Genomic DNA, 13766 nt, shown 5'->3' with positions numbered 1-13766 from the left:
CTAATAAGAAAGCAGCATGCATTTGGTGTTAAAATGCTCCCTGGTGTAAAAGGCACCAGAGGAAGCTGGTTGCCTATTTGATATGGCAGTGGCTTGTCTCTGATATTTGAAAATTCTTTGTTGATTTGGTTTGCAGAAGCATTTTTAATGTGACATCATTGAATTGAATGCTGTTTAAATGCTTTATTGGGTCAGTGGAGTTTGTCCTTTAGGAATTATAGTGCCTTTAGAAGATGAAAATGCTTTTAAATATTAGCATTAAGTTATATAATTGATAGGTTAAGATTTCTATGGAGCAATATAAATTAATAATATTGTGGAGCATGCTTTCTGTGGTTTTTTGGACCTAATTCTGTAGATGTTTGTGCTTGCATGTGCTTAATTTTAAACATCCTAGTATTTCTTTTGGAATTAGAGGGTCTGTTCTTAGGCTTAATGATAAGCCTGCATGTAAGTGTTTTCGGGGTCAGGATTTATGTTTGCAAAATTCATGGGCTGAAGCTGTCATGTGTTTTCATACTGACTGCTCTGTATTCTGTATGAGACAGAGGCTGAGGAGACTGGTGTGCACCTCGACACGTGTGGAGGTGCCCCCGGCCCCGCTGTTGTGTTACAGGGGATATCTGTAGTGCTGTACATCTATAGTGCTGTACCCGAGCTGACTTCATCCTTGCAGTGTGCTCTGCAATAATACAGGCGTGTCTTTTATTTCTGAAACACTTTGGTGGTACCAGAGATGTCAGCCCTTCATGTTCTCACAGAAGCTTATTTCGACTGATGGCAGTTTAGCAAGTAATTTATGGGCTGGAATAGGAGCGGAATCTCTTGCAGACTCTCTCCTGCTGAGCTGTGTGTTAGGTGGTGAACACAAAAGCCTAAGTATGCAGCTGTCTGATATAAAGTCAGAGAAGTTGTGAACATAAAAGATTTCAAAGTGTTTTGCATTTTTTCCGTTAAAATAGTGAGAACTATTTTCGACATGGAAATGTAGCTCAATATTTGCAGTCTCACTTTTGCTTCAAGTAAACAAGTTGATGTTGCTCTGGAGTTGTGGCATGTTGTTAAGAATGTCTAGAATTTTTTCACTGTCATCACAATAAACTAGACCAAATAGGGTTGGAAACTAATTTTTAGATTATGAATGAGTTAGATCAATATTATATGGAAGGTAATTTTTACCCAGGAAGAGTTGGTTCACTTTGGGATGGTGTGATAGATGTTGTATTTTGTCTGGTTGTTTTTCCTTCGTTCCACGGAGAGGAATCGTTGAGTCACCACAGAATGGTTTGGGTAGAAGAGGACCTTACAGATCATCTAGTTTCAATCGCCCTGGGAAGGGACACTTACCACTAGCCCAGGTTGCTCAAAGCCTCGTTTTGGAGGAGATGATCTTTGAATATTAATCAACTTTTTTGGTCTTCCTCTTCCCTCGAGGACATTGTCCCATGATCCTCAACCAAGCAGATCCCTGAAGAGGCCAGTCTGCTGGGGCTGGGGCTTCTGAGCCTGCTGTGCTCCCTGCTTGCTGCCCTAAGGTCCTTGAATTCCACCATTCCAAGGTCACTGAAGCCAAGGCTCCCTCCTCGCTTCGCATTCCGTACCAGACCCTCTTTGTTGGTGAGAACGAAGTTCAGCATAGCACCTCTTCTTGTTGGCTCTTCTGCTACTTGGAAGAGGAAGTGTTTTGTATTTCATTGGAGAGATTTGACACACTTAACCACTGTTTGATGGGCTGTACAGAATTTTTCAGAAGAACCCTTGTTTGTAGAACAAAATGCAATTTGCTCAAGTAGTATATCCAATATATGAACTAATCCAGTTTTAAAATGTTGTAAATGATAGTAATATGTAGCTTTAGATAATGAAACAGAAGGAAGTATGACTTATTTATCCTTTTTCTAGCAATGGAGCAAAATGAAAAGTGGTCCATGTTAAAGGAGAACCTATATATGCCTTGACAAAGGGAGGCACACAGTAGTTGCAAAAAGGCAAACCAGGACTTTTGGATTGTGTAGCCTGGTGTGGTCTAGTGCTGTCAGGTATTATTCTGCACAGTGGGGAAAAATGAGCTACATGCTTCCTGCCTCTGCTTTGTACATTCCTTGCAGTGGGAGTGATTTTGAAGTGTGATACAGGCTGTGTTCCCCAGTCCCCGAGATCACACTACCACTGCACGTTCCCATGACCTTCTCCGAAGAGGTTGCACAAGCCCAGTGGAAGATGTCAGGATGCCTCTGTTGTACATTCCCAGGGGCTGGCTCTTTAGAAGACAATTGGGAGTAAGCACAGTTTATTATTGTGTTCAAGTCTGTATACTTAAATGCTGACACTTATTGACTCTTGCAGTTTTACTCAGTGAGTAGATTTTTGTTATGTTCTTCGCATGCAATTTTTGCTTGGATCTGAGAGCTCTGCCACAGACAGCCCCCTCTTACTGTGCTGTCATTGTCAAAAACTGTGGCCTCAAAAGACCAAAGAAAACCAGTGATGGAGGATTTTAAGCTCTTACCTTCCTGTGGCTTTCTTTGTTCTTCATATTGGTGCTAATCCTTGTTTGAGAGTTCATAGATAGGAAGAAGAAAGCCAGTACAACAGAGGTTTTTTTTGGCATGACAGAAGAAAAATTGAAATTCAACCAAAGCTGGTGGAGGCTGACTTGTGTTCCAAAACCAGTTTGTGGAAAGTGATTTTCAGTGGTTGTTGTCTTGTGCTCAGACAAGCTGTTGTGTTCTGCCACAAGAATGTTATGTTTGCTTCAAAAGGACCAACCCTGGAGGCTTTTATTATGATACAAAGCAATGCTTCAGAATCCGGGTGCCATGATTTTTCTGGCCACCAAGTTTTGGTTGGCATTCCTGAACAAGACTTTAATAAAATAAAAATAAAAACCCAACCGAAAAAGCTTGGCTGCTATCAATGATCCACCTTGTTGGTGCATTTTACTTTGTCATGAAGTGAAAGTACTTTTGTCTCCATACCTTGTAGCCCCCAGATGAAATGAGCTGTATTGTAGTGTCAGTAGAATAGAGCCTCTGGTGAGGGTTGTGAGGGCTGTGGCTGTGGCCATGTCATCCAAATAATTTCTCTAATTGACCAGCAAAACCAAAGCATCGAGAAGAAGGCCCATAACTCCTTCAAGGCTCTTAAGCTAATAATTTTCTGACTTTAACACAGCAGGTTGTTCCACTGCCATCAGTAACAGCCTGTGTAGAACAGCGTGTTTGAAGCCCATCTTATGGCCAAGTAACCTCTAAGTCAAGTCACATTTCAAGGAGGATGCTGGAGACATTAATGTCTGGATGTGCCTCATGGATAGTGCACTGAATACCTGTGATACATTAAATACTTAAGTATGCATGTTATTAAGTTGCCTCTACCTGTTTGGAGATTAAAAGTTACAGAAAATACCCTGAACCAGTTACTACTATTGCCACTCAAAGCAGAGGAGGATTCCTTATTGCTACTTCTAAGGTCATGCATTTATTTACCAGTGGCCCACCCTTCTTTGTCTTCTTGTCTCTTCTTACTGGATCTGTTGTCCTGCACTATGTAATTTTCTCTTACGTTGCTTTTTTAAATTAGTTGTTTAACACTTGCTTATAATCAGAATGAATTAACTGTAAGTGAAAGTTGATTAATTCATCACAAGACCACGTGGATCGTGATGTGTTGTGTAGGTGTTCTCATGGTGTTGAAGAGTTTGCCATAAACCCTGTCCTGATTGAACAGCTCTAAGTACCCTTGGCAATAGTGCATTTTGCACCACAGCTCTCAGCCAAAGCCGTGCCGGGCCCCAGGGACTGCCCCAACTCTGAATTGAAGTAACTTTTTTAAACTTATCAAAATATTTTGTCAGTCAAGCTTCTTCCGGAGCAGGTTGATGAGGATTTCCTTCTGTCTGGCCTCTTTTCCTGTTTTTATGTGTTGTTTCTTCTAGAGCAGTTTTCTCAGCCTTTTATTGTTATTGACAGAGGCTAATGAAGGCTCACACAATGAATTAATAAAATAGTTCTTTCCTGCCTTTATGCTAATTAAAAATTAGTACCAGTCAATTCCTGGTCCATTTTTACAATTAGTCCATTGCTAAACTACCATTTCTGCTTTAAATGAAGACTGAAGGTTTGAAATTCACAGGGTTTCCTGCCTAGTATTAAGCCAGTATTGAAAGCCTTCAGATTTTAGGTGTGCATCTTAACTATTTAAATTCCTTTTAGATGTTAAGGGTAAAGCTAGACTCATTCAGATTCACTTAGACTAAAAATACAAATGTGTTTGTGTACTTGTGGATCTGTCATGCATTTCATGCAAATGTCTTAAAACTGCGTGCAAGGTCTGTTCATACACATAAGAGCTTCATAAGAATTCAGTGACAGTTGCCAAACATTAACGTTGGTTTCAAATGTTTTTGAAATTACCAATAAAACCAGTAGCTTTCTACTTTGGCAGAGTAACTACTCTTGATTCCTGTTATCACGGGGGTGGCACAGTGTGTTTGTTCAGCACTGATACTCTTACATTCTGTAGCAGGAGGAGACACAAGCTGAATTTGGCTTCACTACATGGACAGCAGCAAATATACCTGTCCTGGTGTATTTATACAGTGTTGGAATAGTCCTGCATAAATAATTCTTAAGAATTTAGTTGTGAGGAGGGTTTTTTCCCCACTTTGAAATCCATTTTGACTTTCTATTGAATGTGGCTTTCCTGCTTTTTTGCAGGGAAAAAAATCTTTGCGGTGAAGCAAAAGTGAAGGTGATTCAGTGGTGGTAAAAAGGAGAATCAGCAGCACTGCTTGTCTGAACACTTGACCTGAGCTGTCTTGCCGTGTAAGCAGAAAAAGAGAATCTGTGGGAAAATTAACACTAAAGTGAGTGGTAACACAAGATTTTGGGTTACTGGAGTGTGAAATGAAAACTGTTAACAGTCCTTTCTTCTGCAGTAAGAGATGTGTGCCATTGACCAGAGAAATGCTGTAGAAGTGTAATGCTTTCCTAACTCATACTTTGAAAAGTTTGGAAAGCTGTGAAACCAGGAAATGTTCTTACGTGTTGTGCTGTTACAAAGTCGAGGATACTTCTCTACGAACTTTTGGGTACAGCTTGACTTGTTGCCTTCTGCAATCAGATTGAGTTTCATAGCACGTGGAGCCTTTCAGTGAGCCTCAAGTTCAGTGCAGGCAACTTATTTCACACAGTAATGTTAACGTTGTACTGAGATTTTTATTTTTGCCTCACATTGTCAGAGAGAGTTACGTTTTAGCTGATACTGACTTTGAGGATAAAGATGGTTGGTTTTAAAGTGTTCCTATAGGAGAGTCTGTCTATACCTGAAAACCTGCAAAGCAAGTTAAGTTGATATGCAGGAGAGAGGAGACTTCACTACGATGCACCTGTGTGTGTTAGGAGCAATTGATATCCTGTATATATGATTTTCCAGGTGATGTATCACATGTTGAATCCTATTTTGCCATCCCTGTAGCTTGACTGTACAATTGAATCCACAGTGGTGACTCCATAGGGTCCTTTATAGGTATGAGAGTCCTTTTGCCTGCTTCTGCTCCCAAGGAATCCACTGAATTCAGCACAGTTATGATGATATGGTTACAACAAAGCATCCCTGATGGGCTTTCTTTGCTAAGGCTCAATAGCTACTTGTACAGATCTGGTTAACATTCTGCTTGTCATTGGACTTCGTGTGTGTGTACATAAAACTAATTTCTGTATGTAAAGAAGTAAAACAGTGTGAAAAGAGAAAAAACAAACCCTGTGCTTTATCTTTTCATTCTTTTTTTCTTTTCAGATCTTAGAAATCCTGCCAGATTTAGCTCTTACATTAAGTATTTTTATGGAAGAATGGAGTAGAAATATAGCAGTGAAAGACATTGTAGAAATCTGATCCAGGATGTTTTTACCAGTTTAATTATTCTGTTCTGTAGGTTTTACTTTTTAACTATGTTCAGTTCTGTAGGTTTTACTTTTTAGTTGTGGAGTAAATAGTCTTCTGACGCTGTCAGCAGTTACAGCAGTGAGGAGCTTCAGTCTTTTGCTGTTTAGATAGGAAAGTAGTACTGCTAATTGTCAACACTCATTACAGAAATTGTCATGAACAGTTTATGGGTTTCCTTGTGGGGATTCTCACATAAATTGCCAAACCAAAACTTTGGAACACAGTAAATGGATGATGGAAAAATAGTAACCTTTGTAAGATAAAAGGAGTTATTTTCTTAATTTTCCAGTTTACTCAAGTTGAGTAAATGTGAAAGGAAAGACATCAAATTGCTTTTGCTATCATGATGTATTTTTCTTAGTCCACAGGTTGTTCTGCCCTTATTTAATATTAAACTTAGTTTTCCGACATAAAATTATCCTGCTTCTCAAATTTGAAATGAATTGGAAGCAATTAATCAGTGTAATAATCAAGCAATCATTTAATCAGAGTTAAAACTGTATGTAAATATATTTACATACTCATCTATGAAATTGCATTTAAGTATAGTGATAACAGCCTTTATTAGAAAAAGTGCTCTGATTTAACATGAATTGACAAGGATTAGGATTTAATAATGAATTAATTACTGTTTCCTGTTTGGGGGGAAGATATTTTCCCCAAAGATTTTGGTTTTAATACTACCGTCATTTTCCCCAGATGTTCTCAAATACATTCTGCATTGTTTTGAAACAACTCTAATCTTTAATACGATTATCTGTAAATTTCCTTTGTTTACTGAGGGATTTTTTCAGATTATCAAACCATTTTCTATACAAATCCTGCATTCCTCGGTGCATACCGTAACTCTCCATTGCATGCCCAAGGCAGTGCCCCAAATGAAAGTAACTAACATCAATTATTGATGATTACTCTGCCTGCTGGGAAGTGAAATTGAGTCTCCAGTCTCAATTCAAGATTTGTTTCAAACACGAGGTAATGAGAGCAGGTGCAGGGAGACACTGGAGCGTGTGCATTGATTTGCAGTGTAAGCACAGGCAGGTGACTTACAAGTACATGGGACTGAGAAAATGGTTACAGCCAGGGTTGTCATTGCTTCTGAAGAACCTGGGTGGTGTGTTTTCCTGGTACCAACACACCAAAATGAGAGGAGCTTTTCTCATCATGGTAGTAAATGTTTCATTACACTGGGGCATGTGATAGCACTTGGAGGGGAGAGCCCCTCTGTCCCAGTTCTTCATCCCACCTAAATATGGACTGATCTGATTTGCTCTGACTCCATCAGGCTTCACAAAAGCCTGAAACTCTACTCCCTTTTTCTCATGCACCAATAACTGTCTTTCAGTGGGGTTTCCTAAGTGTGAAAACAAGGTGGAAGTATGCTTAAGCATTCCTTATGTCACTCCCTTTTGTGTCTGTCCTTTGTGTGGGATTGGGTTGTGGGGGGAAAAAAGCTTCAGAACAGAAACCAGCAACTGGGTTACAACCCAAGTTCAGGAGAAGTGAGGGAAAGTTGAGAGGCAGTTGATAAGCTAAAACGTGGCATTTCTTAGTTTTGTAAATTAGCTCCATGTTATTGTAGGCATTGCTACATCTAATTTTTGACAGCCTCTTTTCAATGCAACAGTTGCAACAACTGCATCATTAGTAAAATCCTTATTGCTTGTGAGGTTTAGAAGGAGCTGGCAATACTGTCTGAGCTACAAGGCGGCTTAGAGACAGCTGAAAATATTATTATCCTTTAGGGGAAAATAAGTCTGCTTGATTTTTTTTCTGGAGGACAAAGTAATGAGTGAGGATTTGGGTCCAGTCAGATTTTCCCCACTGCAACTTCTTTCCAGTGCTGACAGTCCTTTATGGGCCCACCTGCCTGGGTTTCCCTGTAAAGCATTCACTCGGGCATGTTGTTGTGGTAAGCTGTTTTCAGGCTTTCAGAACAACAGACAAAAGAAGGGAAATGCACATTGTTTTCAAAACCCAGTGTGGAATTTCTTGGGAAGCTGTGCAGAAGCATAAGTATTTTTCATGTTTGAGGCTGTCAGAATCTGTTGTAGGGAAAAAGGTCAGATATGAATACAAGAGTCTGATGAGGCCGTCCCATCAGGACTGCCCTCCATTATCTGGATTCAGGAGTTCCAATGCCAAATGTTAGGCAGGAGTAAGAAGTAAGCAAAAGAGGATGCATCTTCGAAGGACAAAGCAGAGCAGTGAGAGCTTCCCTTTCTGGCAAAAGCCTGAGTAAGCAGGTGGGGCTGGCAGCATGCCCTGAAGGTTAATGCAGTCGGTCACCAAGCTGGAGGGGAAGGTGAAGCCCTCCCTTCTGCCCGGGCTTCTCAAGAAAGGTGCTCTGAGCAGGCTTCTGGCTGCTGCCTCTCATTTCACCTTGGGTGCTGGGAGAAAGAAATGGTAGCTAGGACTGAGACAATGCAAGGCTAAAAAAAGCCACCCAGAAAATCAATGTGTATAGTATTGATGGCATTTAGAACCATGTTGGTTTCTTTCTTTGGTGAGCTCCAAGCAGCATCAGGGCCAGTGTTTCCTTTCTGCTGCAGCTGAGCTGCCCCAGTGGGCTCAGAGGCTGCTGTCCGCCCACCCAGCCGCCCCAGCTGCCTGCTGTGCTGGCTGGGGTTTTATGGTGCCTCTGAGGCTATTCCTGGATGACAAGTCTATATTAGAGAAATACTGACAAATTTTTTTTAGTGCTAATGCGGGGAGCTGTGTAGCTGAGCACAGACAGTGGTATTGTTAATTTTCCAGGCTGTTGCTATCTTACTCTCAGCCGTCCCTAGACATTCTCACCATTTTATGTTTCTTCTCTAATGGCATGAGCCGGGATGTCATAATATTCAAAATCAAATGTACCAGAAAATATAATAAATTAGAGTTGGGCTAGCAGAGTAATTGAAGAATAAACTGAATTTAAACTGAACAGGATTGTGTTACGAACTGATTGCTATTCACAAAATGCACCAGATGAGTGTGACTTCATGTAGATTTACTATTGATGGCAGCATTTCCTAGATGGCTATTGGTAATAAAGAAATGAAAATGGTGTGAACTTCTGTGTTAGTAGCAGAACATAATAATACAGTAAAGGAAAAGTACTGTTCTTGTTACGCTGCAAAGTGATTCTGGAAGAAATATTTTCTTGTGTTTTATTTATTTATTTAAGGTTTTATGTGTATTTAGAAATCCTTGAGTTTATAAAAAGGGAGTGCAGGTCTTGACATGGAAAGAACTAAATTTTTCTTCAATTCCTAATGTAATTCTTCTGTAAGAAACTGCTTAGGAAATGTTGCAGTAGAGTGTGTTCCCCTCAATTCAGAAAACTGAGTCCTTAAGGAATTTTAAAGTTGTTTGCCCAGACAGTTTTACAGTAGATAGTCTGTGTGTTTTGCTTTGAGTAGAATTTTCTATTTTTATTTCATTAAAACCAGGTAATATACATAGATAAGACATTTTGAAAATTACCCTCCGATTGTGATGCTAGTAGAGATGTAGGGAGATGACATAAGGTATGGTTTTGTGAGCTACAAGTTACCTGACCTGAGCCCTGTGTTCTTCTGTTCTCTTGAAATGTGAAGTGAGATAGAGCTAGTGAAAGGCACCCTGAAGGTTGCTCGTACAACCAGAAGCCATGGGAAAGCCTGTGGACATGGAAGCAATCAGCAGCAGCAGGTACTTGCTAAAGGATAGCAGGTGCTGTCTGAGCTGCGGGGCTCAGGAATTTGTGTGGGTTGTACAAGAGCGAGCCCTGTGCTGAGCAGGCCTGTTGATGTCGAGGTAGTCAAACTGCTGGTGTGCAGAGAAACTGAAAGACCACACTGGGCAATACTTTATTTTCTGTTTATTCTAATTTTGAGAAAGCAGAAGGAATTTTGTAAGGATGAGATTTTTGGGGACAATGATCCAAGCTCAAGACAAGACTGCTGCTTTCAAAATTATGTGCTGTGGTGGAATATCAGCAAATGGAAGGGCTGTTCAGTGACAGAAATCAAACAAGCCTTTGGTGGCAGTGGGGACAGATGGGAAAAGAGTAATATTACTGTACCAAAAGAAATAATTTTCTAATAATAAGCAATATGATTTGTTTAACTGAGCTCTTTCAAGTTTAAAGCTGAAAGAGCTTTAAACATTTTTTTTTTATGTTATTTAAACATGAAATGGTATTGTTTATTTTCATTATTCTTGTAAAATTTAAATAAGGTTCTCTACCAGGAGTGGTAATGAAATCCATTTGATTTTAAAATTGATACTACAGAATGATAAAAAAAGCAGCTCTTGTGACTTAAATACTTGAATATATACAGTAAGGTTTAGCATTATTAAACTAACTCAAAATGCTGTTAAATCCCTTGATTTAAATTACTTCACTGTGCCGTGACCTGATGGGATTAGAAATTAATCTAGAAGATGCAATTAATAGACTAGTTATATCCCTCATGTAATACTTAAAATGAATTATTTTCCTGTGCGTATTTTGATCACTTAATAGTTCATCTCCTTGCATTCCTCCCATATCCCATAGAAGTAAGCTGAGGGATCACTCCAGGAGGACAGCCAGCTGCTGCCTGTACTTCTGGACTGACTGGGAGATAGTGAGGGCCAGTTTCATAAACAAGATGCAGACCACCTTGGCTCTCTCTTCAAACTTGTGTAGGATAGAACTTGGGAGAATGCTGTTATAAAGGAAAAAAACCAATATTCCTAACAGTAGGGAGGAAATAGGCAGCATTTAACCTACTTAAAAAGAATCAGGCAGTACAGGAATTCCTGCAAGAAGGTTTTGAGGAAGGTAGCCTTCAAGATCTGGTATTTCTCCTTGCTGCAATGGGAAATTCTGATGTTTTGTGAAAAATTAAGAGCTCTTCTGTGCTAGTGAGGACTCCCTGTTACTTTCCATCTGTCCTGCATCCCAGGTGACTTCTGGTGAGTTACAAAGTACTGCTTACCTTGAGAGCTTTCCCCAGCGGAGCGCAACACTTGTAGCTAGTATTGTATGATTAAGGTTTTTTCCTAGCTGTGATCAGTCTCTTTCTAATGCTTCTTACCTTGTTAACTTAGCACATGGAATCTGTGTACTATGGGTGGGCTCTTACTGCAGGTAAGACCGCAGTTGTTAAGGAGAAATATGATGGGTAAGTGGAGTGCTTTGACACTTGTGGAGCATGATTTTCTTTCAAAATACATTTGGGGCATGGAAGAAGTAACTATTTCTGATAAAGCTCATTTCAGTAGTAAACATTAGAAACAGCTCAGTTTGAGCACTCCAGATTGTTTTGGAAGCTGCAGGCAATTGAGTGATGTATTAGAATTGAAGCAGTATATTTTCTATAACATTTTGAAGCAGAAAACCTAAACCATTTTCGCAGGATGAATGCATCCTGGAAGCATGCAGCAGTTACCATGATTAACCATTGGAGAACACTGTTGTGCTCAATCCTGTAGTAATGTGCCCAAAAGTCTTTTGAGGAACAAAATGAGTAGTAACAAGGAACCCAAAGGTGCTATTGCCGGGGTGTGGAGCAGAGGCAGTACACGGGACCTGCCAGCTTCTGATGTGAATGCTTCCAGTTAACATGTGATAGCTGGAAGAAATTTGAAAAGAAAAAAGCTTAGAAAAAGATACTAGAGGATGCTTTGTGGTATTCAAGAACTCTTCTTTCCTCATCTGATTGGTAAGTAAAGCAGAGTACATAAACATAATGTGAGCTTTCATAATTTTAAAAAGATGCCTACATATTTGGTGGCATCACTGATGGGCAGCTAATCCAGCTAGGTATGCCTGTTTGCTACAAACTGAGTAAATATCATAAACACCTAATGATGGGAAACAGGAACAGTCAACATGACCAGCTAATACCATTGGATGAAGATTTCACTCTTGAATCCAGAATTGCAGAAATGTCTGTTTAACATGTACATGTGAACTAATTCCTTCAGGTGGTTCCCTTGTGCAGTGATGCTGTTGAGATCAACATTTAATGCTACAATTTCTATTGAGGAATACTTTTTCTGTATTAGCTGGGCAGGGAGACAGTGTTCTGTAAAGTCATTGATGTCATTGCATGGCAGCTGATAAGAGGAACAGGTGAGAAGAGAGATCTGAGACTGATGTACAGGGCAGCCACATCCATCCTTGTACACCCTGCTGCTGTGGTGGTGTTGGACTGCTGAGGATCGTTGTATGGGATGTTGTTGAATCCTGTAAGGAAAGCTTTTTAAAGTCTGGCAAGTCATCTTTGCCATGGAGACTTTTATGCCTGAAGAATCTCTTCAGTCTGTTATTTTAAATTCTGTGTGCCCCAAAGAAAGTATGAATCATAAAATAAGAAACTACCAGGATGGAAGAGACCTCAAGGATCATCTAGTCCAACCTTTCTTGACAAAAGCACGGCCTAGACAAGACCGTGCAGCATCTTCTATAGATGCATCTTGAAAGTGTCCAGCATTTGGGAATCCATAATTTCCCTGGGGACATTATTCCAATGGCTGATTGTTCTCATTGTGAAAAATGTTCCTTTTGTGTCCAATCAGAATCTTCACAGAGGTAACTTGTATCCATTACCCCTCATATTTTCCATGTGTCTCCTTGTAAAATAGGAGTCTCCAGCTACCCTCTAAATACTGGAACATGTTGATAAAGTCTCCCCTAGGCCTTTCCTCAAGGCTGAGCAAGCCCAGTCCTCTCAGTCTCTCCTCAAACGGCAGACTTTCCAGTCCTTTGATCGTCTTTCCTCTCTCTGGGCCTTCTCTGGTTTCTCCACATCTCTTTTGAACGATTCTACTGTGTCCATTAGATAGGGAGAGGAACAGCTCATAAATTCACATGTTGCTCTGTTTCATGTTTAGTCAAATAGATGTTGATGATTGTAATGTAGCAGCACAAAGGCATTTTGAGTTTTGTGAATGCAAAAAGGAATATTAATTCCAGCTTTATCCCTGGAAATTTCAATGAAAAAAACAGGGAAGAGCCTTTCACATTTTGCTATGTTCTTTTCCTACCTTAGTAAGAGCTGCTTCTCTTTAGTCTTTACAAAGGATGTAGTAGCTAAAAGGAAGCTCTTTTTTCACGTGAAAGAAAAGAAAGAGAGAAAATGAGTTTAGAAGATCATCAGCAGAAATATTTTATGGGGCTTACAGAGGGTCCCTTTGTACGAAAATGAGAGAACTACAGATATGAGCTAAGTCCCTAAAGGAGGCAATAGTTTGTTTGAAGTGGCAAGCCATTAAAATTGCTTTTTTTTTCCTCTCAGCTCTTGCGCATTTCTGAAGAGGGCATGGAAAAAGCCCATCGGAAAAGTTCATAAAGGTTAAAGCCTTTATGATTGTCAGTGACTTAGAGATTATAGGGTAAAAGCATTAAATAAGTGGAGTATACAGTGACTATATCATGGGCAGTATGTTGTTCTGTTACACCTTACTAAGTTAAAATGTCGTGACTTGAAAATATGTTTCCTCATATTTATGCACAGCATAGACCAACACAATTGCTCAGCTAAATAAACAGGACATTTTCAATTATAAGGTGCCATTACCTTTGTGTGTTCTTGTCATTTATGAAATCAGTGGGTGGTTAATTAAATTGCTCCTTTGGACTCTCCTGAAGGCTGTGTATTAATTATATTTTAGTGGTGGTGTGCACATTTCTCAACTTTTTAATGAGGGTAAAAGTTGTTTACCTCTTCCTTTGTAAATGCCTTTTTTTTTAGGTTAGTATAATATGGAGTTTTGTGCTAGTTTTTTCTTTCTTTCCCATAAATCTCATTATTCAGCTGCTCTTTGCAATCCACAATGTGGCATGCCTTAGTTTAAATTAA

At 39.7% G+C, this 13766-nt stretch overlaps 1 protein-coding gene across 1 annotated transcript in view; it reads left to right on the top strand.

The window, feature by feature from the left end:
• The first annotated feature begins 4746 nt into the window (after positions 1 to 4746).
• Positions 4747 to 13766, top strand: part of LNX2 (ligand of numb-protein X 2) — a 52353-nt gene continuing 43333 nt past the window's right edge. Inside the window, exon 1 of the mRNA XM_066313111.1 lies at positions 4747 to 4867. The gene's annotated coding sequence lies outside the window, so the exon portion shown is untranslated. The remainder of the gene's footprint in view (positions 4868 to 13766) is intronic.

Source organism: Sylvia atricapilla, chromosome 2 (genome assembly GCF_009819655.1).
Source record: "Sylvia atricapilla isolate bSylAtr1 chromosome 2, bSylAtr1.pri, whole genome shotgun sequence".
Taxonomy (NCBI): domain Eukaryota; kingdom Metazoa; phylum Chordata; class Aves; order Passeriformes; family Sylviidae; genus Sylvia; species Sylvia atricapilla.
Note: the sequence above shows the minus strand (reverse complement) of the source record. Positions and strands in the feature narration are given on the sequence as shown.